Here is a 24,515-nt window from a genome sequence, read left to right as displayed (position 1 = left end):
AGGGGCCGCGGCCGCCCCTCCCCCGCCCGCGCCCCCGCCGGGGGGAGGGGCGCGCGGAGTGGGACTCTTTCCGTTTGGTCCAGCCCCGTCGTGCACGCAGTTCCCAACACTTCTCGTCATCCTCTCTTTGGTCTCTTTATTCTGCTGAGCGGTGCTGTTAGGATTTCTTTTTTTTCCCTGACCACGTTCGCGATGGTGGGTAGCAGCAAGGTGGCCCTGGCAAGGGAGGGGTTGGTATGGAGATTGGGCACCGGGGGAAGAATGTCTCCTTTCAACTTTGTCTGTGGCTTGCACCCCCGGAGAAGGCCACACGCCGGTTGTGGGGTGCAGATGTGCTGAGAGTGATTTCTAAGTAGTTGAGTTGTTGAGATGAGGATACGACTACTAATGGTAGGCAGGTTTTGTTTTCATTGGTGAATCTGGTGTCATCATATTCCGGTCTTATGTTGAAATATTCTTTGTTTAGATCTTGAAGTAGAGGATCTCACTCTGCACGTCCACATTGTGTTGTTTTTAAATGATGTCTCTGCATGTATGGCTTTCTAGAATTTCAAATGCGAGTTAAGGTCCGGGCGTGTGTGGGCCTCAGCACTGGCCTTGACAGTGAACTTTGTGGCTATGTTTTGGATTTCAAAGATTTCCCCCATAGCCAGGGAGGGAGTTGTACATTTTTGTTAATAGTAGGTGTCAGGAATGTAGATGCTTTAGCTGGGGACTTTAGAGAAGGAAGAACATTTATATATTAATAATTGATAGCTGAATATTAGAATCAGATTAATTTGGGCTGATGAAAGTTGGGTTTTTTTTATTTTTTTTTTTAAGCAGTTGTGCACTCTAGGAAGAATGCCTTTTCATAGGCATACTTTATAGAGGTTCTTTAGGGCGGGGAGATGCAATATCTCCTTTTATAGAGGATATTCATCAACTTCTTTAGCTTCATTTAGGGCTTGGGAAAGAAGCTGAAATTGGGGCTAAGACATCTGAGTGTATTTTTCTGTGTTTATGTTGTTTGTTTACATTTGGTGTTCACTCATGTTTGGTCAGTAGAATTAAATAGGTCAGCTTTTCTTTTGGTTTTGAAGGCTAGCCCCCTCCCCTTTTTTTAAGTTTCACAATTTACTTGGTTCCACAGTATTGTAGGAAGCTGTTACTACATTTTTACTGGAAATACTATTATTCATTTCGATTTTGGTAAGTTCCTTCCTATTCTCTTTCTGCCTTTATTTGTATATAGGATCTACATCGTAGGCTTAAAACAAGCTTATTAGGGACTGTTTAAAATGTGTGAAGAATGCATTCATTTTAAAATCTCAGGACATAACCTTTTGATGGCAAAGAGGAAATTTTTGTGTGCAGTTACATTCAATTATTAATTTTTTTTTATTTAAAACTTCTTTGGATGTACAACTATCCTTATGTGGAAAGCATAGTAATAGTGCAGAAAATTCTCAAAACACAAACTTCTGACTCATATGTTAGAAATATTCTAGGTGCTTTTCTTTATGTCAGACTTTTGCTTTTTGTTAACATAATAATATTTGCAGTGTGACTGGCATTGCTTGGCTGGCTATAACACTCTTTGAGTGCCTTTGAAGGATTTTTAACATAGTTTTTACATAATTTTGCAAGTTTTATTTAAGTATTTTGCGCTTTGGAGTCAGGCATGTCTTTATGGAACTGGAATAGTAATAGATTAAAAAGACCCCTGTCTGTGTCAGATTTTATTTTTAAGAGGTATAAGTGATGGACGGGGCCCTATTTCATTTAGCTTTGAAGGGTCCATCCTTTTTCTCATTCAGTCATCTGGAAGGAGCTGCCTCAGAAATACTCTTCTTCTGCTTACATGAAGAGCTCTAAATACTATCCAGCAGGAGGTGCTACAGCAAGATAAAGCAAATCTCTGAATTTTGAGGGTTTTGCTACTTATTACAGCTTTACTTAGCTTCAGCTAAGCAACAGAATTAACACCTTAAAGTTCTAGAGAGATTTTGAGTAAGTCCATTTAAAAATTCCGTTAATAAATTACATTTGCTGTTCAAAACTGAAATTTTTGACTGCTTTTTTGCGTTTACAATATTACACAAAGTAGATTTGTTATTGTGGATAGCTTACGGATGCTGCATTTAGGTACAGAGTGCTGTTAAAATTATTTCATTTTGAAGAGAAGTTAGTCTTATATAGGTGAGTGGGGGTGTTGAAGACATTAAAAAATATATATATATGCAGTGGCTATAAACAAAAGTAGTTGGTACAACTCGAGATTTTGGGTTTTGTGAATATCCTTACAATATTAATACAAATAAGATACAGAGTACTTGAGATTTTGGAAAGGGAGATATGTATGGAGAAAATTTTAGACTTTTCGTGTTTATTTTCTTCTCAAATCTATGGACAGTGATCCTAATAGATAAATTCTTAGGTCCTCTACTTTATAAATACATATGGTTGATGTATTTTTGAGTCGGCCTCCAAAGACTGAGATTCTTGAACTATAAGCAAAGTTATATCTGTGGATATAGGTCATTGCTGATATGTCCATTAGTAATACTTAATAATAACTCCATAAATGTAAAAGCATTTGCAGCACATGGTCCTTTGAAACTCTTCTTAGTGTTAGGTAAATTGATTTATCACTGGAAATAACATGCTACTGTGGTGGCTTGTAAAGTTTTACATCAAAGTTTAAAAACTTAGGAATGTGTAGAAAATTTGATGAACTCGCTTTAATTTTGTCCGTTTTCTAGGCAAAATTGTACTTTTTTTCAGTAAGATCAAATGAGATAATACATGAGAAAGTTCTTTGTAAATTGTTAGAAGCCGTGCAGATGTTAAGTTGTTGAGATAGGCAACGAATTAATACGTGGACAGAAGCTTCTGTCTTTAAAATGTTAACTTTTTCCATATCATTTGGGAAATGAGTGCATTAAATATACACCCCGAATACCTTATGATTTTTTTTTTTTTTTTTTTAGTTCTGCTGTGGTTACCAAAAAGCTCTTTGTTACAGTTTTGAAGCTTTGTTTAAAAAATGCTGCCTAGGCAGTTTCTCATAATTCAAGAAAAAGATCATTTTTCCTTTTGTAGATCTTGTGAAAGGTGTATCCCTTATTAAAGTTTTTTTTTTTTTCTCTGTTGACTTGATGGTAGTTGATTTTAGTGAATATTTAAATTCCTAGATTCTTCTGTAGTCTCATTAACAGATAGCAGATGTCATGGTTAAGTTTTGATTGTTTTGATTCTGCTAACTTATTGAAAAATTTTTTACTAACTAAAGCTTTCAAACTCGTTTCAAAGTGGAAAAGATATATATCTGTATGCATTAGTATTAGGTACATGTGTATATCTTTTTTCTGTTTTAGAGGGATGCATGAGGAAATGACTACTCAAATCTAGAGGAGTATACCGAGATCTTTTAGTGTAAAAATAACCCAAAAGTTTGAAACTCAGAGCCTTAAGTTGTGGCTTTCTTAATAGACTCTGCTCACAAATTTGGACCAAGATAAAATAAAAACGTAGATAATTGGGGGGTCCCTGTGTTTATGAACATATCAAAAGGTGTAGTATCTTAAATTTAGAAGTGACTGCTCTTCATGAAATAGCCCCAGTTAGTAATTAAATATAGAAACTTGCTTCTGTGAAAAGTGAGAAAAACATTTAACTGTTTAGATAAAAATGAAACCTCTTAGGGTAATATTAACTTTTCCATCCACAGACAGTGAATATAAAGCTTTTCTTGAGGAAATACTGAAATTAAGGTTATATTAGTGTGCTTTTAGATTTTGTATCCTTAGTATCTTATTGCTGAAGGCTGTTATATTTAATTATTATTCAAAGAGTGAAAAGAGATAAAAGTTTTAGGTCTCTAACCTTTGACGGAATTCCTTTATATCTATAGTCAGAGCTGATTTCTTGAAACATGTTTGAATCTTCATATTATTTTGTACTGGAAAATATTAATGATTTATATTAACTTCTCAGGAACTTGTTTGTACATGGACTTTTTTTGTAGACTCTAAATAGTCTTAAAGAGCATAGCAATATATTCTGATCACTTTAACTTTACCAGATGTGTATTTTTCCTGCTTTGAGATTTTTTTAAAAAAAGGTAATTTGTTAACACTGCATTAAATTTATTTTAGATAATTATTTTTTAAATAGCATGTGTTTTTTTCTTGTGTGTTTGCATGTATTCAACCATACTGTTTTATAGGCTTTCATGTAATTCTTATTTGTATAACAAATTTTTGAAGTTACCTTTTGTAAGAATGTTGAAGTGGACTTTTAAGAATAATTTTTATATGTCTGTCAATTCAGTCTGAAACTGGAGTGGTGGTGAACTTTTCCATTTTAGAGATAATATATGGGGTTCAGTCATTTTTTGGGCTTTTCTAAAGCACCTGCCTTACATCAGACACTTGCTTGGCAGTTGAATACCCCTCCACTTCTCTCCCTCCAATACACTGCAAGCTCTCCTCCATTTTTTATAAATAAAAAATAGTGAGCAGGTCTCGTTGAAGGAAACTATTCTTTCCTATATTTTGGAATCATCTACAGAAATGCTTTTCTGCTTTTTTAAGTGGACAGAAAAGTAAACCAGTAATGTGGAGATAGGAAGGGAATGGGGCCTAACAGGTTGATGATCTAGGCTTTATTTTGACTCTGTGTTTTGTGGGCCTAGGGGAGAAAAATAACTTAAACACAGAAGCCAAAAAGATGGGTTTTGTTTTATTGTTTTGGCTGCATTGAGAATACAAACTGTCAGTACTTGAGGAGAAGGAGCAGCAGAAAGGAATTGATTTTTTTCTGCTGCAGATCCAAGTATTGTTAACCATGAGGATCTCTCCAGCAGCATGCTTACAGATCAAACAGTAGTTGATTCTTTCACTCAATTAACAGTCAGGACCTTAAACTATTTTTTTAATTTTAAATAAGTACCAAAAACTTCAGACTAATGACAGTAATTTCCTGATAAAAGTGGGTGTAGTAACCATGGCAACTGCTATGTCTGGCCTTATGGACTGTATGTTGTATTGATGAAGCTTCAGATCCTGTAGTAGCCTGTCACGTTTATGGTGAAATGTAGTAGCATGTGTTGCAGGTGATTTTTAGCTGGATTGTGTTAAATTTGTTTGCCAGCTTATCTTTCCTTGTTAGGAATTTCTTGGACTGTATTCCACAGCATGTTTCTGAAGGTGCTGTTGCCTGAAAATAACCCACCACCTGTGTTAGGCCTCCTGATGCAGATTGCACATAGTTCTTTCCCAGCCTCCTCTTTCAGTCTTGCAGAAAATAGGGGTGTGTGTAGAAACAGTATATACATAAATTTCAGCTTCAAGTTCTCCTCTTGGGTTTGGACATGCTATTGATAGCTTAAAAAAAAAAAAAATCTGTGTTTTTAGAAGTTTTTAGAAGTAAATGAGAGAAATGGGTCTGTAGTTGAAATACTTTTTTCTAAGTGTTCTTTCCAGAAACGTGTGTGTGAAATGAGGGGTGACACTGGAGGGCGTAAATTTTCAGTAAGGACAAAATAAACTTAAGTATTATTGTGTTTTTGTGTTTGTGTGTGTGTGACAGTGTTACGTGTATGTATCACAATAAGAATATATTTCCTAGTGGGAAGTAATAGAGTATGGAGAATGTTTTCTTATGAGAATTTTCCTTAAGAAAAATTTATAAAACAACTTGAAAGACTTAAGAGAACCTGATAAAACAATTAAGATCTTTTTGGGGGAAGAGGGGATTAGAGGTGCTTTGAAACTGTTCCAACCAAACTTTAAGAAAATTGTTTTAAAAATTGTTTTTAAATATAATTTAAAAATTATATTAAATCTTTTTCTTTTTAAACGTTTTATATGCTTATCTTGTATAAGGTTCTTCTAATGTGAAAATGCTAATCTAAATATTGATATTTATTTCATTATGTGCTAAAGACACTGTGCCATAGCAGAGAACAAACAAATTACATCTGAATTTGGCTAGGCCCTGATAATAAGACTTAGTTAAATTATGCTAGATAGTTCAGACTTTCTTGAAACTTACTGTGTGGTAGGATGAAATGATTTACTTACTACTTATCCCAGAATGCATTGCAGTTTTTTTCTTTTCTTTTTTTTTTTGCTTAACTCCAGATTAGTGCGTTGCATGCTGGGACCTGTAGTTGATTTATACAGCACAGGGAACCCTTCCTTCTTGTCTACTCCATTTTATACACAGCTTTCTAAGGCTCTAAGAACTTTCTGCTAAGTAAAGTTTGATTGCTAATGTCATGATTATTATGCTGCTGATGTCCTAAAGTGAGTCTTCAAAAACACCCTAGTGTTTTAATTTACTATAGATTACTTTCTTGTTTTTTTATCAGCTACTATAAGATTTAAGTGTAAAATAACATGTGTGTATATGTATTCAAAACTTGACTTAGCAATTGCAGATTTTTTTACGATGATACAGATTTCTTTATTACAGCATTATTTATTGCTAATATGGGTGTTAGAAACCTATTATTGTAGGACTTGATATGTATATATGCTGTTTTCTTTGAACAAGGACAGTTATTCAGTATTCAAAGTTGGATGGAAGACTTTGTGCCAGTATTTAAGTTCAGAGTGTTTTGATTCTTCTGTAATAATTGTCAACATCTTGAATCACCTTATTCTTTAAGTGGAAGACAGATTCCTGAAAATAAATGTGGTTTTAGTTTAAATTTAATACTCAAAGCTGACATCAGAAAGGTAGAGAAAAATATAAGGTTTCTTTAATAATTTGCTTGTATTTTCATTTGTATAATTTAAATTTCTGTCCTTCTGAAGGTTCTAATTTTTATTAACTAATAATCAGTATTGTCGTGGGGATCAAATGTTAAAATCTGTGAAAGTGCTTAGTACAGTGCCTGGCAAATAATAAAGGCTCAGTAAATGTTTAGAATTTGCTGCAGCAGCAACGGTAGTGGTTATTGTTATTTAAAAAAAAAAATAGCATGCTTCACATTTTTTCTTCTCTTTTTATATTATTATTTGATCAGAAGCCCAGGCTGCTCTAACAAGACCTTGAGATTTTTGGCCTATGGTAATGATGTGGCAGTTCTTTAGAATTTTTTGCTGTAAATAAAATGTTTTTGCACTTCAGTTTTTCCTTTACTAATATGTGCCCTAAATAGACAACCAGCAGCATTTTGACCAGATTCAGTTCTGCCTATTAAGTACTTGTTGCCACTCTACCGCAGCCTTTGGTTGACTTTGGAAAGTTCAAAAGATGATGAAAATTTTTTTGTTCATAGTGTTTGCACTGGTAGAATATCCAACTACTTGATTAATGAAAATAAGGTGCTGCAAAAATATTTCTGCGCGTCACAGTGTATGTAACCTTGGAAAAATTTGGTTGTGTTCGGAAGCATGAACCAATCTATCACCACAGTTCACAGTGTTACAGGATTGATGTTTTGGAGGCCAGTGAGTAGCCCCAGAGAGAAAATGTAGTTTCAGGTGTGTAGGTTGTACTTAAAATGTTAGGTTCAAAAAAATTATAAGTCTTTACATTATTTTTCTCTTTTAGGACACTAACTTCTTTTAGGCTCTTGAACTTGTAGGGTATTTTTATATAGATGGCTGTTCCCTTTCAGCTTTTGGAGAAGAGAAAGGGACACTTGGGAATAATAAAAAAAATAAGCATAAGTTAATGATATATGTGCCTTAGTTTGAGTGTGTAGGAGAATCAGGGAAGTGTCTTTCTTACCTGCTTGGCCAGTACATACTCCAGCTTTTCCCCTTGTGCACAGTTCCTTAAATGTTATTGCAGAGGGCTGCTGTGTTTATTTAAGAAAACTCTGCCTTTAGTAGTAATTATTTAAGTACTTGTTTACACAACAAACTAATCTTCTTTCCCCCTCATAAATATGAACTGAAATTTGTTAATGTTTGTATATTAGACATTAAATAGGTTTGTTTTTTTTTTAAATGTGTCAGATTTCTGGAATCTGATGTGCTTCCACATTATAAATGGTTTTATTTTCTATTAACTTGTCTTTTCAAGACCTAATGTTAAAATGAAATAAATTCAGTGGTTACAAAGAAGTTAAATATAAAGGGCTAAATATAAGGGGGAAAATGGTCTCTAGTATTAATTGGCCAATGCAGGAAATAAGAGGTTTGGATGAATTCTTACGTACAATTCTTAGTTACATGCATTCGTGTAATTCCCAAAATACTAAAGTTGGAAATAAGGAAGAGAAATGAGAGTAAAACTGGCAGATGTGTAATTCCCTATAGTCTTTTGACACACTTAAGTTACTGAACACAACTTTCTGTCTTTTAAATGAAATGTCCCAGGCCAGTGTAAATGAAACAGTTGTAATGATGTCAGAAGACCTGGCTTTTAGACCAGTCCCATCACTAGCTATGTACTCTTGGGAAATTCAGTTTTCCCACTGGTAAAATGGGCATAATAGTAAAAGCCTGCTTAACTATTCTGTTAAAAGAATTTGGTGAGGTAATACTCATGAATGTACTTTATAGACTAAAGTAGTCTATAAATTGAGTTTTTAGTCACTAATAGATGGCTGGATTTTAAGACATTTGTTTATGTTATGTTAATAATGTTACTATTTTAAAAAATATAAATATATGTGTTAGAATCATAATTGGTAATCTGGACCTCCCACCACCACCATGGCCAATGGACAGCTCTTAACATGTGCTTACAGCGTAGTTCTTGACAGTATGTGCTGATGAATTTGTGTGTGTTTATATGTATGTACACACAATTACCATAGTTGTACTAATGTGTTGCACTAGTGTGTAACAAAAAATTTTAGGTATGGGCTTTTGTGTTGAAAATATTTTATGTGTTAACACAGACATACGCAGATACATATATATTTGTTCTTAAATGGCATAGATATAAGACTTTAAATGTTTGGCAAGTTGTGAACAGTTTTTGGACCTTAGAGTTAAATGTTGTTATAGTATAAATAACAACACTAACATTTACTGAGTATTTATTATGTATACTGCTAAGCCTTTTCACAGCAATATTCTGAGTATTTACTGTTGCCCTACCCCCATTTTACAGATGAGGAAATGAAGGCTTCCTTGGAATCATTTATATAGGTAGGAGTGATAGGACCTAAATTCAGACCCAGAGGATTTCAGAGCCTTTTTCTTCTTAAGTGTCCATAATGCTGTACTCAACTATGTAATTCCCACAGAAAGTTAATTACTAAAGAACTTTTCAATTTACTGAAGTGGCCACAGCAATGAAGTATCATTTTGAGAATGTTTGATGTTGATTTTGGTTTGGGTTGGGTTGAATATTTGGGAATAGTAATCATTGGAATGGAATGGAAATGAAGGCATTGGAATATGCGCATCACTAAGCACAGTGCCCAGCAGGGAGTGGGGTCTAATATTTATTTCTTAAAGGTGGTAAGTTGGGAACTAGCGTGGTAGGCTATTTTATATATATTTTCTTAGTAGGTGCAAATAGTTTACATTTGATATTTCAGTTAGCCCTTATGTAACCATCAACATTTTAAAGGATTTAATGATAAGTATCTTTTCGTTTAAGAAATATTATAAAGTCAGTGCATCTGAGTTATAAAAGTAGTTATAGCAATATAGATATGTATAAAGTAGAAAATTAAAGCTATCCCACTCCCATTCTACTTTAAAATTTTCCTGTGCATTTCAATATATATAATATATATATACATGTATTTAAAAATAAATAGAATTATACCATAATGCTCTCTTGAAGTTTACTTTTTTCAGGTTGCTATTTTTAAAATTTGCTATTTTTACAAGTAAGGTTCAAGTGGGAAGTGGAAGTGAGGTTGAAGGAGAGAGGTAAGATTTATTATGCATTGAGATTATAAACCTAATAGTCCAGAATGATTATTACCTATGGGCAAAAGCATCTTAAGTACTTTTTTCTTGTGTCTAATACTGTAGAGATGGTCTTTGTTATTTTTAAAACTTTGAAAAATGTTAACCAATTTAAAATGACAACATTGTTTTCTGTCCTGCACAAGTAATTTAGGAGGCATTATTTTCAGAATTAAATTCTGCTGGTTTATTCTGGTAGCTACTTATAAAGAAATTTAGTTTCAGATAACTTTTTTTTTTTAAATTAGTAATCTCTCTCTTCTTGGTTGTTAGGAGTCATGCATTCAGTATTTACAAAATTAGGGTTTTAAAACCAGGAAAATACTTGTAATATTTTAATTAATAGAAACTCAAACCAGTATTGCTTAATCAGCATACAGATACCCTGTATAGGAATTAGTCCTCACATATCAGTGTGAGTGGTGGTAGTGGATTCATCTCCATCCCTATCCTTACTCAGCCATCACCAAATCCTATACTGGTAACCCAGCATTTTAAAGTAGGGGAAAAAGGAAAAAAAAGTAAATTATTGGACGTGCTAATAATTTATCCAATGCCAATAATTTTTTTTCCTGGCATTATATTAAAAGGCATACTCAAGGCCTTATAATCTACATTAAATATAATTTTTTGATTTTGGATTTGTGAGTTTTAACTCGATGCAAAGGTTATTAGTCATAAAATTCACCTTTGTAATTTTTAAGTTTAAAAAATTTATTTCATGAGTAATAACTTTTTCATTATAGAAGTTTTCAAAAATCTTCTAGTACTAGAACATACTAGTCTAAGGTCTTTATGCTTCTTTAGACCCAAATTCATTGAAGTACTGAAGACTGGCCTTAAAATTCTAAGAATTGGATCTGATAGGGCGTAGCATTTTATTTAAACTATGGTCTAGTCAAAGTTTTAACAAGCCAAGTTAAAATTATTTCTCATTGGTAGCATTTGTATGTGTTTTTCATTTTGTGTGGCTCAGACCATACCCTAAAGTATATTATTATTTCTCATCATAGTCTTATAAGTGTATAAAGGGCTCAGTTCATGTCATGGATGGTAAAACTGAGGCAGAGACAAGAATTTGAGTAAGTTAATGTCAGAGCCTAATTTTCCTGATTCTTTTAGTTTCAGTCTCTTTAACCTGTAGTCTCTAAATTTTTAAAAATTATGGCCACCAATATGTATATTTATAATTTTCTGAACCTAGTACTTACGTATGTTATAAAATGTACAGGAAATTTGAAATTAATAAAAGATGAGATTTAAAAATATAAGGGTAATAATTTCTTCCCATGGCCCCCTTCCTTCCCCAGGGTAGGTGTACCCATTTAGGGAGTAGTGCTCTAGATTGGCCTTTCTTCTGCAGAAGAGGAAGCCATGGGGACACCTGGAGGACAGTTGGTACAAGATGTGGGACTTTTAAGTTGGAGTGATCTTTTGCAGCTTTTTAATTTTAAAGAAACAGCCTTTCTCAAGGCTGAAAGATTGAGCGTAAAGGCCTTGAGAGAGGTGAGCTTAAAAGGCAAATACAAGCCTTATTTGTTTTTTTCATAGTTGACCAAAGGGAAAAGGTTCCCTACCCTGACAGCTCCTGCTCCCACTGTGGAGATGGCAGTGCCTTTTTCTGTTGTTGTTAGGCAGTTTATAGAATGCAATAGCTTGGTAAGCGTCTTCTCTGTGCCTGATATGACGTAACATTGTGGAGTATGCAGCATGCATGTTAAGTACAAGTGGTTGTATTTGGCTTTTTGCTGCAGCATTTTTGAAGATGTCTTAAAAAGCAATTATCACTTGATAGCGTTGAATATGTGAAAATTATTGAAATCATGATTTCGTTGGGAACAAACTTTGTAACTTGAATTATCCTGTTTAGTATTTGTTTACTTCTCTTCCTTCCCCCACCCCACCCCCAACGTTCCAGTACCTCAGAGCAGAATTCTTTTTCTGAAAGGAACAGATGCTGTTAACTTATCAGGACCTGATACTAAAAGCCTACAAAAATCTTTGTGCTGCTTATTTTCTCTATTTAATCTATATGCAAAGCATATTGTAATTATTGCTGTAAGAGGGTTTTAAGCTGATGGTTCCTCCCCACCCTTTTTATGCTCAGGGGAGATAGATTAGGAATGCCAAATTGACAAGTTGGTATGAAGAAATAATGACCACTGAAATAAAACAGGAGTTCAAATAAAAAGCAAACTAGATACAAATGTAGAATGAAAATATCTTTTAGTAAAATGTTAGCATGCTGTACTTGGAACAGATGCCACATTAATTCAAAAGAGAGCCCAGAAAATGTGGCAACTTTACGATGTCAATGGAGGGAGCTGCAGTAGTTCCTGTTCTCATTGTGTCAAGTTCTCAGTACCTCCAGGTCCAGTCTTGTTCTTATACATAACTTATTTTCTATGTATATTACATGTTAATATACAAGTGTTAATATACAGATCTTAAATCCATGCTTAATATTTTTATTTTGTAATTAAATACATTGTCATATTAGTAGACGTTCGGGTAAAAGGCGCAGTAACTTGTAATGCAACAGTAATGATTCTTGCTTTAAATATATCAAGATAAGCAGAATCTGAGGCAGAAATGGGCTTTTCTCTGTGTCCTTCAAGGCACATTTATGATAATAAGGTGGTAGTCTAAGAATTGAGTCTTTCAAAGGCCTAGTGGTTTTTGAATGTAGAATTTGGACAAGTTACAAAACTGAGAATTTTGCATTTTTTTCTCATTTAAATTTGTAGTTATCATTGGACATTTGTTATGATTTTTAAGTAGTTTAGATTCATTCATTCCTTTGTGGTGTTTTTTAATGGTGTTTAGGAGGAAGAAGAAAGGGTGGCGGAAGGGTACTATACATACTTGGATACTTCCAGAGTGACTGACAGTCATTTTGTAGAAGATTGCACTGGGACATCTCTGAATTGCCTGTTTTTTGCAGTGCATGGTTAGTATGGGTCTGAGTGTGGGAAGAGATGGGCTGGGGGCTCTTAACCAGATTTACAGTGTGCCACTTCCTGAACAGTGTAATGATCTAATCACCAGGGGCATATCCTGTGTGCCTGTAAAGAAGTCTGGTGCGCATGCTTAGACAGCCACTACAGTTTTCTCTCAATTAGTCAAAGTATGAAGGCTTACAATATAGTAATTTTGTTGAAAAGGTTAAAAGTTCTGTTTTCACACAATTGAGGTGAAGGGAAGTTTTTATTTTTAGCATGGCTATAGAACACAGTGTTTAAGGGTATTGGTGCTGAACCAGTCTGCATGTGCTCAAACCCTGGCTTTGCCCTGTATTAGCTCTGTGACCATGGCCAAATCATTTCACCCTTTTTGCCTATGCCTCCGTTTCTTCATCTGTAAAATATGAATAAATAATAATACCCATCTTCTGAGGCTGTTAGGAGAAATAAATGAGTTAATGTGTTAACTATGAGAGGTGACTGACACATAGTAAGTGCTAAATAAATGTTTGCTATTATTAGATATTATTACCATTAATTTTGGACACCTTCCTTCTCAACGCTTGGGACAAATGTTGCAGAGTGGGAAAAGAGCCTTGGCTTTTGAGTCTGACCCCTCGTTAGAATTAGTACAACCACTTAAATTTGGGTGTGTGACCTTGGATGAGTTATTTAAGCTCCCTTCACCGAAGATGTCTTCCATACATGCTGTATACCAAGCACTGTGCTGTTCACTTGGACTTCAGTTTCTCTATCTGTGATATATAGGGATGATAATACCAACCTCCTTGGATTGATGTGAAGATAAAAGAGAAAATCTTAAGTCATTTGATAAGCAATAGCTGCTGCTATTATTGTTACAATCCCACTAAAAGTTTATGGAAAAAGTAAATATGGGAACAGCTTAGCTGTAAAGGAGGATACTTTCCTCAAATGTCATGATGAGAAAAGGTATGGATGGAAAAGTGTATCTATGAGTTCTTGTTCATGAATACCTGTGTGAGAATAGAACATACATGGGACTATGTCAGATTTAACAAACTTCTAAATGTATTTCAGGGCACTTTATTAAACTTTTAGTGATAAGCTTTTTTTTTTGCACCAAGACATTTTTGCAGCTTATAGCAGGTCATTTAGCATCAAGGCAGTAGTAGACTAGTCATTGTAACTCAAAAGTCCAAAATACTAATGAGCTGTTTAGTCTCTTGGCTCTACTTGCAGATAAAGTGTGTATGTGTGTGTGTGTGTGTGTTTAACTCTTGAGAACACATGCTTGGGTATAGTAACTAATGGAAACAGTCCTAGAACACCAGAGATACAAAAGTGGCACACAAATGCTTTCTAATAATGATAGACACATAGTTTTACTTGCCTTTTGATTTGGGACATTTTGCCTTTGCCTCTCATCTGGTGCCAGGTCTTTTCTTATGGTAATTGTTATTTTCTTTCTATATTTGATCATCATATGTTACCTATGTTGAGTCTAGAAACTGAGCCCTAGAGCAAGTTGTGATAAAAGCCGCCCTTTAAATATCTGCCTTACAGTGATCTCAGAATTAAGATTTTTCTGTAAGGAATTTGGGTTTTTAATATGCGCATTAGTATTTTTGTATGTATATGTGTGTATGTATATATCAATCTATCTGGTAAGTGAAACCAGTAATTAAGGGAAGAGGAATGATTTCTTAGTGTGAACTAGAACTAATTTTATTCTTTCACTACCAATTTGTATCTGAAACTTTTTTGATCTTTTGATCTGTATAGTTTTTTTTCCAGGATTCAGCAAATGTATTTGTAATAGCTTATCATGCTGGATATGGTATATATTACCACTGGTGAGCAGTTGAGGTAAAGTTGACTACAGTTGGCCCTTGAACAGTGTAGGTTGGAACTGCACTGGTTCACGAATATGCCGATTTTTCTCTCCCTTGTATAAGTGGACCTGCAGAGTTCAAACCCATGTTGTTCAAGGGTGAATTGTAATAACTTCCGTTAACTTCTTGTTCTTATATACCCAGCTGCACCGTTTGATAAAGGCCTTGTAGGTGGGTAGAAGTATTTACTATTTTTTATTTTTTCTGTAATCTAGAACATTGTTTCTGCTTTCTGAGCAGAAATTCCAACAAATTTGTTTTGATAAAGTGTGTATTTTAGTTCAACAAATATTTTAAAAATTAAGCAATTTCATAGCAAGCTGTATAGTTTTCTTTCAGTTAAAAAATTGTAATGTTACTTTTCAATAGCTAGAGTGGTCAAATAAGTAAAGCTTTGTAGTTTTAGAATTAGCATAGCCCGTGGTACAGTGTTGTTTTCTTTACTTCAGCCTGTGTGCAGGGCCTGTCAATATTGCTTCTCCTGTGTAAATGGAATCGTAAAAAGTTCAGAAGTTATTTCATTTTAATAAATACAGCAGTTAAAAATAGATCTTGTGGGGTCTTTTGGAAGTAATTTAAAGAATTATACAATTTTGAAGAACAGTTTGTCCCTGCCTGATTTGTAAAAGGTAGGGCTACGTGACAGAGCTGAACTCCTGTTGCCCTAATGCAGGCACTGTCCGGTTCAGTGATACTTTAGCTACTTAGCTACTTCTCGTAGATTGTACACAGTGCGGCCCGGCCCGCCCCCCCGCCACTGCCTTTCCTCTCTCCTCTGCCTTACTGTTTCTCTGCTGTCTCTTCCCTGGGTATGCTGTCTCCAGTCTGCTGTTCATCATTTCCTCCAAAGCCACCACCATCTTCTTCTATTTCTCTTAAAAAAAAAACAACACCATTGTAATTATTAGTTTTTAAAGAGAGAGCTGTTATGAAGACCTGAAGGCTTTAACAGTTTGTGGACCTCCCCATTTTGGGCCTTGAGCCAGAAGTTGGATAATAGATAGTGTAAAATCACTTGTGAAGTAACTGTTTGTGAAATAGTTTATATCTCCACTAAAGGAGAGAATAGAAAAAGACCTTTAACCTCAGAAACTGCAGTATTTTCTGGTAGGGGATGAGGTTGGGGCACGGTGGGGGAAAGGGGCAGCCTTGTTACTTAAACTAAGTTAAGGGAACTAAGGAGCATTACCGTACTAGATTGCATTCTGTTGTCCTGTGGACCTAATTGGAAGAAAATGAAAATGGTGGTGGTGTTGATTCTGAAACTGTTTTGATTTAGTAATAGAGAGGGCTAGTAGAATTTCTGTCTTTTGTTTGTAAAATACAAAATAAGACTATGATGCTTTGTTATTATGTATTGATTGTTTACATTTAATTAGTTGGTAGTTGCAAACTAGCAGACCCTTTAATTTACAGATTTCTTAGTAGTTTTAACTTAACCGAATTGTTTTTGTAAGAAAAGTAAAACTTAGCTGTGGTTACATGTTTAGTTAATGGTTATGTTAGATTTAGATTCAGTAAGTTCTATACCAGGCATTTCATTCATTATCTAATTATATGTAGAGACAAGAGCCTTAACTTAATCTATAGGATTTTTAAAACTTATGGAAATTTAAAAATATACACAGAAGTAGAATGAATAATCTTAATAAACCTGACCTACCTGTTACCTGACTTCAACTATTATCAGCATTCTGCCAGTCCTTATGGGATGTGAAACATACAAGGAAAGTAATTTTATGTTTTTAAAACATGCACTATGAAGAGATACATTGGTGTACTCAAAAAAGTATGTGTGAGAATGTTAACTCTTCATACATTGTAAATTTAATACTGTTAATCAGGATAATACTGTTTTAGGATAATAATGCATTCATTTGTCTTTGAAAATATCTGAGCAAACCAACTTAATGGAGAGCCACATTTGCTGTAAAAATTTTAGTTCTCTTGCACCTTCTTACAAATTGCTATTTATTTTATGTACACTAGCCTATCTGCAACTTTTGTATGGATCACTAATAGTCATTTTTAGAATATGTAGGGCAATATTTTAAGTCAACTTAAAGTTGGAAATCACTGAATATTTTTGAGGTACTCTCTCCTTTTGCATGCCCTGTATCTGTTTTACATGATTGTATGTATTGATTGACTAAGGAATACATATAGTTTGTTGAGGGGCGAATTTTGACTACCTGCTTTCCCTGGGCCTAGTAATGGTGATTAGGAACTTAAGTTATCTGCTCCCTTGTTCGCTTTTTGGAGGAGTAGTAAGTTGTGTGTGTGTGCAGTTGTGCAGCGTGTTCTTTACTAGTCACTACAAGGTGATGGTAGCCTTATTTTTGAATTTCCTTGCTTTTATTAGTTTAAATTAGACCCATAGGGGTAATTATTCCACCCCAATGCATGGGGAAGCATAGTCTTTGGGAGTTGTGCATCTAAACCCGTGTGCAGTACATTGAAAAGGCATCTTTAATGTTATGATGCTGTGTGGCGTATTTAGTTTAGTGCAAGGTGTGTACTTACTTATTTAACAGGACTCTAATAAGCTCCCTCTACACCAAAGATATATTTTAAAAATTATACTTAAGACGACTTTGTAGTATTCCCCAGTAGAGTTCATCGAGAGCAGCAAAACCTTTCTAAAATAAAACTTATTCCTTTAACCGGTATTCATTTAAGTGGGTTTCTCTGTACTTGGTTTCCATGGAAATAGTGAACAGCTAACGTTATTTATAAGGTGGAAGTAAAATAGGGTGCCTAATGGGACCCCATGCTGCTCTGATGAAGAGACTTAGGGAAAAAAATCCATGCTCATGGGATTTTTTTTTTAACAAGGTTAATGGAAGCCCTGATTTCAGTCTTCTGTAACAGAACATATTTTTGGTTTTAAAGGCTAGCGTTAATATCAAGCAAACTTCTTTTTTTTTTTGGTTCGTATTGCTTTCACTTTCAAGTTTTAGGACCACTTACTTATCAACATGATTGAGGCTTTATGCTTCAAACTCCTGTTTCTTTGTGGGTTTTGTTTCAAAAGTTGAAATCCCCAGAATATTGTAACTGTTTCAATTTCTCATTGACATTTCAAAGTACAGATAAAAAGCTAAATGTTCATAATGATAGCAGTGATGATAAAGAATCGATATGTTGGACTACATAGATTTTTTTTTTTAATGTGAATGTATGGAACCATTTTTAGTCTTCAGGCCTTAAGTCAGAGTTCTTTTTTATTTGTGTTGTGGAGCTAAACCTGTGTACTAAGAAAAGGTTCTGATTTTCTTTTGGGAATAGAAATGGGAAAAATCTTAAATTTTCTTTCTTTTTAAGAATATGGATCATTTCCAGAGGGTTTTAATTGAGATAAATGTTAATTCTTTCAGTCTTTTGAATATGGGTTTGGGATAAATCTTGGGTTTTTCCTCACCTCTTCGGTAAGGCCTACTCTTAGTTTTCTAGGCCTACAGCAAAGCCTTGCATTTCTCAAGCCCCTTCAAGTGAAAGAATATTATTCCCTTTGTTTGTGTTTGTGATTGGTGTGTGTGTGTGTGTGTGTGTGTCTCACTAATTTTTCTATAGCCTGAAAGGCACCTGCTCATTTTTCAGCCTGGTGAGTACAGCAGTGCTATATTGAGAAATGAGGCAGTATGGAACACAATAAGGTGCTATAATTTTTATTTACTTAGTTTTGGTTGTCTTTGGCAGCTTGTGATCATTATCCGTTTGTCTGGAAGCACTCTTGATTATTTCTGGCTATCAATGCAGCAGGAGTGTTTTTCTGTACTTTGAAAGCAAGGATTGTAGTGTACTTAGGGCTCCATCAGGGGAAGAATTTGTGTGTGTGTGTGTGTGTGTGTGTGTGTGCGCGTGTGCGTGCGCGCACGCGTGTATGTGGAAAGGCTTCTGGCTACAGTTGGTTTTACTGTGCTCTAATTTTAAAAATTTGGTTGTTTTAATCCTGTTGAATTTTCGTGTGAAGTATTTTATCTCCAGCAGTTCACTAGTTTCTTCTATTTAATAAAATTTCCATAGTGTGTTAACCATTCTTTTAGTTTATTTTTTTCTTGTGTATTTTTAAATCAGGTGTTTACCAGTGACCTTCCTTAGTGACTTTAATTTGAATTATCTTTGTGCTTTAGAGACATAGGAATTTGGGTCTATTATCCCATTTCTGAGAGAACAACTCCCAGTAGTTTCAGTTAGTGCAATAGAAAGGGTTTTCACAGAGCAGTGCTGGGCATTGATCCTCCTCCTTGGTAGTATGGTTTACACCCAGAACTCCCATTAGTGTTAATAGGAGGCACTTGCTTTAGTCCCTGTGCGCCAAGATAGACCCAAACTCGTACAATGTCTTATAGATAGAGTTGTTTTGTTGTTGTTGTTGATGGGAAGAATTTTGGTCCTTAGGTTAACTGATTATTAAGATAAGAGTTTGAGTTGTCTTGGGATATGAGGTGATTTACTAAGGCCGATCTGTAATTAAGAAGTTTATGTCATGGTGATTAGACTCAAAACATTTACAGCTTTGTGAGCTATAGATGCTTGTGAACAAGGATTTTTGTACTTGATGGAAGGATGAAGCAAGATTTCTTCTTTTTGTTTTTTTCTCCTGATACTTCTCAACTACAAAATAAATGATTTTACAAGTTTTTGTACATGTTTTAAAAATTATTTTTCATTTGTAAGCCTTCTTAGATTTACTCTCTGGCCTCGTCAGTCTTTTGTCAGTTAATGTTGCTCACGTTTTTCAAGCATATAAAACTAATAATGTGCACTGTCTTAGAGCTTGGACATTGCAATCACTGGTCAAGTATTACATAATCACTGGTTGTTATGCCTAGCTGTGAATTATGGATTTTTATTACTTTTATTTATTTATTCACAGTCTAATGGAAGGATTGAGAGTAGTAAATAGGGTTTTAGGCTGGGCTTTGCCTCTTATTATCTTTGTAGTTTTTGGCTAGTCATCTAGACTTCTTGGACCACTGTTCTCCTGTGAAATGAAGGTATGGATCTGGTACTTTGGGCTGGCCATTCTAGCTTTAGGCTACTTGAGGACCTACTTTAATAGGTACTGAAGGAAATAGAGGGCTGTAACGCTGATTCCTAATCCTGGATACCCATCAAAATCTTTTGGGGGAACTCTTGAAAAAATACAGGTACCTGGGCTCCAAATCAGATATAATGAAATTCAGAATCTTTAAGGCAAGGGCCTGTGAATCTTTTTTTTGTTTTTAAGCTTTAGATTTATCCTGATCTAGTTTTTGAGAACTACTTGTATAAGATATTATATCGTGTGTGTGTGTGTGTGTGTGTGTGTGTGTGTGTGTGTGTGTGTACTTATAGTACCTTTAGGGAGATAAGACATGCGAGTTACAATGTGAGCTAGTATGTGATTAAATTCTATGAATGAGAAAGATGATACCTACTCTGAGAATTCAAAGAAAAGGAGAATTAGGAGTTGGGATAGTTAGGGAAGGTCTCTATTAATCAGTGAGTCTTTATCTATACCTGGATGACTGGGTGAGATGTGAGAGGCCAAGAGAAGGTGAAAGGGTATTCTTGGTATAAGAAAGAGTATCCCCAAAGTGAAAGTTTGGAGAGGGGAACAATTCTGATAATAGGTTTAGTCTTTATTTTAGTATTCTAATCTTGCAGCTGCTTTAGATTCCCTAAACATTTTAAGGAAATGGGCCATGAAGATATTTGTTGGAAGAGAGTGTTCCAGCCAGAGGGAAAAGCAAGTAGAAGGTGGTAGTAGAGTTCAAAGAAGCTATCAAAGTCTGTGTTATTTTGAAGGTAGAGGCAAGATGGTTAGCTATTGGATTGGACATAGTATGTGGAAAACAGAAGTCAGTGATGACTTTAAGGTTTTGGCCTGAAAGGATGGAATTGTCATCTTTTAAGATAGGGATGACTGAGGAGGAGGTTGGGGCACAGGTGGTCAAGAGTTTAGTTTTGACAGATGTTGAGTGGGCAGTTAGGTGTATGAGTTTGGAATTCAGGGGAAGGGGCTGGGCTGGAGGTAAAAATTTGGGAGTCATTAGTGTTCAAATTCTTTTATAGCCATGAGACTGGGAGAGATTAGCTAATAGGAGGAGTTCCAGAAACTGATCCCTGGGGCAGTTCAACATTGTGAGGTCTTGAGAGAAGAGAAGGAACCAGCAAAAGAGACCCAGAAGAGTGGCCAGAGAGATTGTGAGGAAAATCAAGAATGGGTGGTAGTCAAGAGAAGAATGGGTTTCAAGAAGGAAGGAGTTATCAACTAGATCAAATAATACTGGTCAAACAAGGAAGCAAGGGCTGAGACTTGACTCTTGGATTTAGCAACAGGAAGGTCATTGGTGATCTTAAGAATAGGAAGCAAAAGCCCTAATGAAAGGGATTCAATAGAGAATGAGGAGAGGAACTAGAGATGGCAGTTGAATGTGGTTAACACTTCAGAGAGTTTTGCTATAAACAGCATAGACAAGGGACAATAGGGAGTCAGGGACGCTTTTTTCAAAAGATAGAAGAAACAAAATGATTTAGTAATGAGGGAAAAAGTGATACTTCTTGAGAGTGAGGTGAGAAGTACTAGAGCCTTGTCCATAAGGAAGATTAAGAGGGATGAATGATTATGATGTTGGGGGCTAAAGGACTAAATCTCATAAAGCAGAATTTTGCTTTTTCTTCTGAGCACTTGTTTGCATTTGAATGTATTTTATTTAAACTTATTATGCTTTCTATTTAGAAGTTAGGAAGGGTAGATGAAAAGCAATAAAACTTATTGTATATAATATTAGTGTATCATTTTGGTGTAGTAGAAAAAGATTGAATCTTCTGTGTAAGGTGACATTTTAAACTGTCTTTGAATGACAGTTATCTGTGCTATTCTAGTCCCTTATCAAAATTTATGATTAAGCATACACTATAAACTTAATCACTCAAAATTTGTAGTAGGATAAATTTTAGCCTAATTTAAAACATGATCTAGTATTGAACATTTTCTCTGCAAAATTTACTTATTGTTTAATACATATCATTCATATACAGAGGTTTTAGATATTTTATAAAAGATACTTAAGTAATTATTAGTTACCTTTTTGATTTATTGATGATATTTTAAAGTTTACGATTATATCAGAAATCTGAATGATTCATTTCTTTACCAGTGCTAATTAAAGCATGTGCCTGTGAAGATCTAGAGAGGTGAACAATCTTCATTTTGCAAAACATCATGTGAAGTTGTGTTAGCAAGATAATGTTCATCTCTAAAGCAAAAAAATCATTTATTCCAACTTAAGTATTTTGAATGTATTTTTCAAAAACAAATCTATATTTTAAAAAATTAAGCAAATATGATTAAATATTTGAACTACATTAGCTGCAAGTGTGAACTGTATGTAAGTGGACTTTCAGTCAACTTAACATGAGAAAATCAAACTTGCATTTCAGACTTTAAATAGGTTTTGTTTATGGATAGTGCAATAAGTAACACATTTTTATATGAATCTTGCTGCTAATACATTCCTGTTAAATTATAGAAATAATATTTTTAATCATTTTCCAAATAGTAGTCAGTAGTGTTTCAGAAGAAACACTTTGGTAGTCGTAATGCGGTGTTTAAGAATCACTATTCTAAACAAAATTTACTCTTTTTGAATATCTGAACCTTTTTGCTCATCTTAAGACTGTGGATCTTTTTCCCATAATTCTTACACAGAACTTGGCACATAGTATCATGGAGTTGGCAAACCCCTCTGAAGCCCATTCACAGGGATCCCTTAACCATACATAAAGGATCTCAGATTTTAAAACCTGCCCTAGATACCTTACATGATTTTTCTTTAAAACTTAACATGCAAACTTTTCCAAATATATTTGGTCAGTATTTATTGTAGTTTATTTCTTAGAAGAGTAACTGCTGCCACTGGTGAAGAGGAAGTGAGGTCTGGTGGAAAGGCCAGCTCAGTCAAAGGAGTCTCAGGGTCTGCAAGCTTTTCTCCAGCTTTACTGCCAACTAGCTGTGTGACATTTGGGGAAGTCACTTAACCTCTCAGGCTTTGATTTCCTGTGTGATTTCTGCAGTCCTTGAAAGCAGTTTTATGATATCATGGCAAAATTCTTTATCAGTTTGGGATTGACTTTGCTACTGATTTTTGGAGAAATGCCCTAGAAATAAGGTATATATCCATTGCACCTTTTTATTGAATATGATTCAGAAGAGTTTATGTGACTGTACTTTCTCAAATACCATATAAATAAAAGTTAAAATCCCAACCCTATCCTGATCACTTTGAGTTTCAATATGTTTTATTTAATCTGGGTATCAGCCATTGTTGTTATATGCGCTGCAGTTATCTCTCATTCTGTGGCTTGCTTTTTCATTATCTTAATTTTTTTTTTTGATGACCAGAAATTCTTTAGTCCAAGTTATCAGTCTTTTCCTTTTCATTATATTTTAAAATGGCAATATTTAACTTCCTAATCAATTGTTTTTGTCCAAAGTCATTCATTTAACAAATAATGCTGTGGGAGATTGATGCATAAATTATCCCAAGCATGAAAAAAACTAACAAGAAATGCCTAATAGGGAGAATAAGCCTGCAAAAGAGTTAAGAGTCCACTTAGTGAATTCATTCATGTAATAGATATTTACTGAGCATTTACTATATGCATATACTTTTTTTAACTTTTATTTTTCAATTAAAGCTAAAAATATTATTTTGTATTAGTTTCAGGTGTACAGCATAGTTAGACATTTATATAATTTATGAAGTGATTTCTTCCCCATCAGTGTAGTACCCACCTGACACTATACATAGTTATTACAATGTTATTGAGTATATTCCTTATGCTGTACTTCACATCACATGCCTATTTTGTAACTACCAATTTGTACTTCTTCATCTCTTTTCCTTTTTCACCCAGCCCCTCAATCTCTCTTCCATCTGGCAATCATCAATTCTCCATTTCTATGAGTCTGTTTTCCTTTCGTTTGTTTGTTTATTTTGTTCTTCAGATTCTACATATAAGTGAAATCATGATACTTGTCTTTCTCTGACTTATTTCACTTAGCATGATATGCATGGTACTGTTTTGAGTGGTACAGTAGTATCTATAATGTTAAGAATCCACTTTTTAAAATTTAGATGTTATCGACAAATAACTTGTGTTAGTTTTAGGTGTACAACATGATTTGACATAGGAGGACGAGTTAGAGAGGGAAGGGGAGGGGGATGGAGATAATGATGTATTAGGAAATGATTAGCACAGTAAGTTTAGTTAACATCTATCACCACAAAATTACAAATTTTTTTTCCTTTGTGAGAATCCACTCTTTAATAACCATATTATTCTACAGATTTTTGCATGATAACTTTTTTGGGTGGGAGTCATTCTAATCTTGGTGATTGAAATTACCATTTATATGGACTTGAGAACTTTTAAAACACTGCTGCTATAGAAAAGGCAGGCTAAAACAGCAAATTGAATTTCTCGTGGAAATGAATGTTAACTATGAATCTGGGCTGTATTAAATTATTTTACTATATGTTTTATATGACTGTACATAAGTAAATAAAAATTTATAATCTGGATGACATTTTTTGAAATATCCCTTGAAATGAAAACACTATTGGCATAGTATCAGTCAACAAATGTATTATGTTTAAAGCATAAGGAAGATACTTTTAGTTTTAGAGCATGGTATGTGGAGTTTAAATAATTTAATACTAAAATATTAGAGGAAAAGTTTAAATTTTGTTTCCTATTTTTTTTTTTTTTTAAGTGAGAAGTTTGGGGCAGGGAAGAGTTAAAAATAAACA

General features: G+C 34.4%; 1 protein-coding gene across 19 annotated transcripts in view; it reads left to right on the top strand.

The window, feature by feature from the left end:
- Positions 1-24,515, top strand: part of PHF21A (PHD finger protein 21A) — a 159,484-nt gene that overhangs the window by 1,339 nt on the left and 133,630 nt on the right. For 2 of the 19 annotated variants that reach the window (XM_025044053.1, XM_025044050.1), the window contains exon 2: positions 12,702-12,825. The exons of 13 other annotated variants lie outside the window; for them this stretch is intronic. The gene's annotated coding sequence lies outside the window, so the exon portion shown is untranslated. Of the gene's footprint in view, positions 1-55; positions 196-1,132; positions 1,192-12,701; positions 12,826-24,515 lie in introns of those variants that run through there. 4 more of the 19 variants (XM_025044052.1, XM_025044049.1, XM_025044054.1 and 1 more) reach the window with 3 other exon arrangements.

Source organism: Pteropus alecto, unplaced genomic scaffold (assembly GCF_000325575.1).
Source record: "Pteropus alecto unplaced genomic scaffold, ASM32557v1 scaffold71, whole genome shotgun sequence".
Lineage (NCBI taxonomy): Eukaryota > Metazoa > Chordata > Mammalia > Chiroptera > Pteropodidae > Pteropus > Pteropus alecto.
The sequence above is the reverse complement of the archived record's forward strand: the minus strand, read 5'-3'. Positions and strand labels throughout refer to the sequence as shown.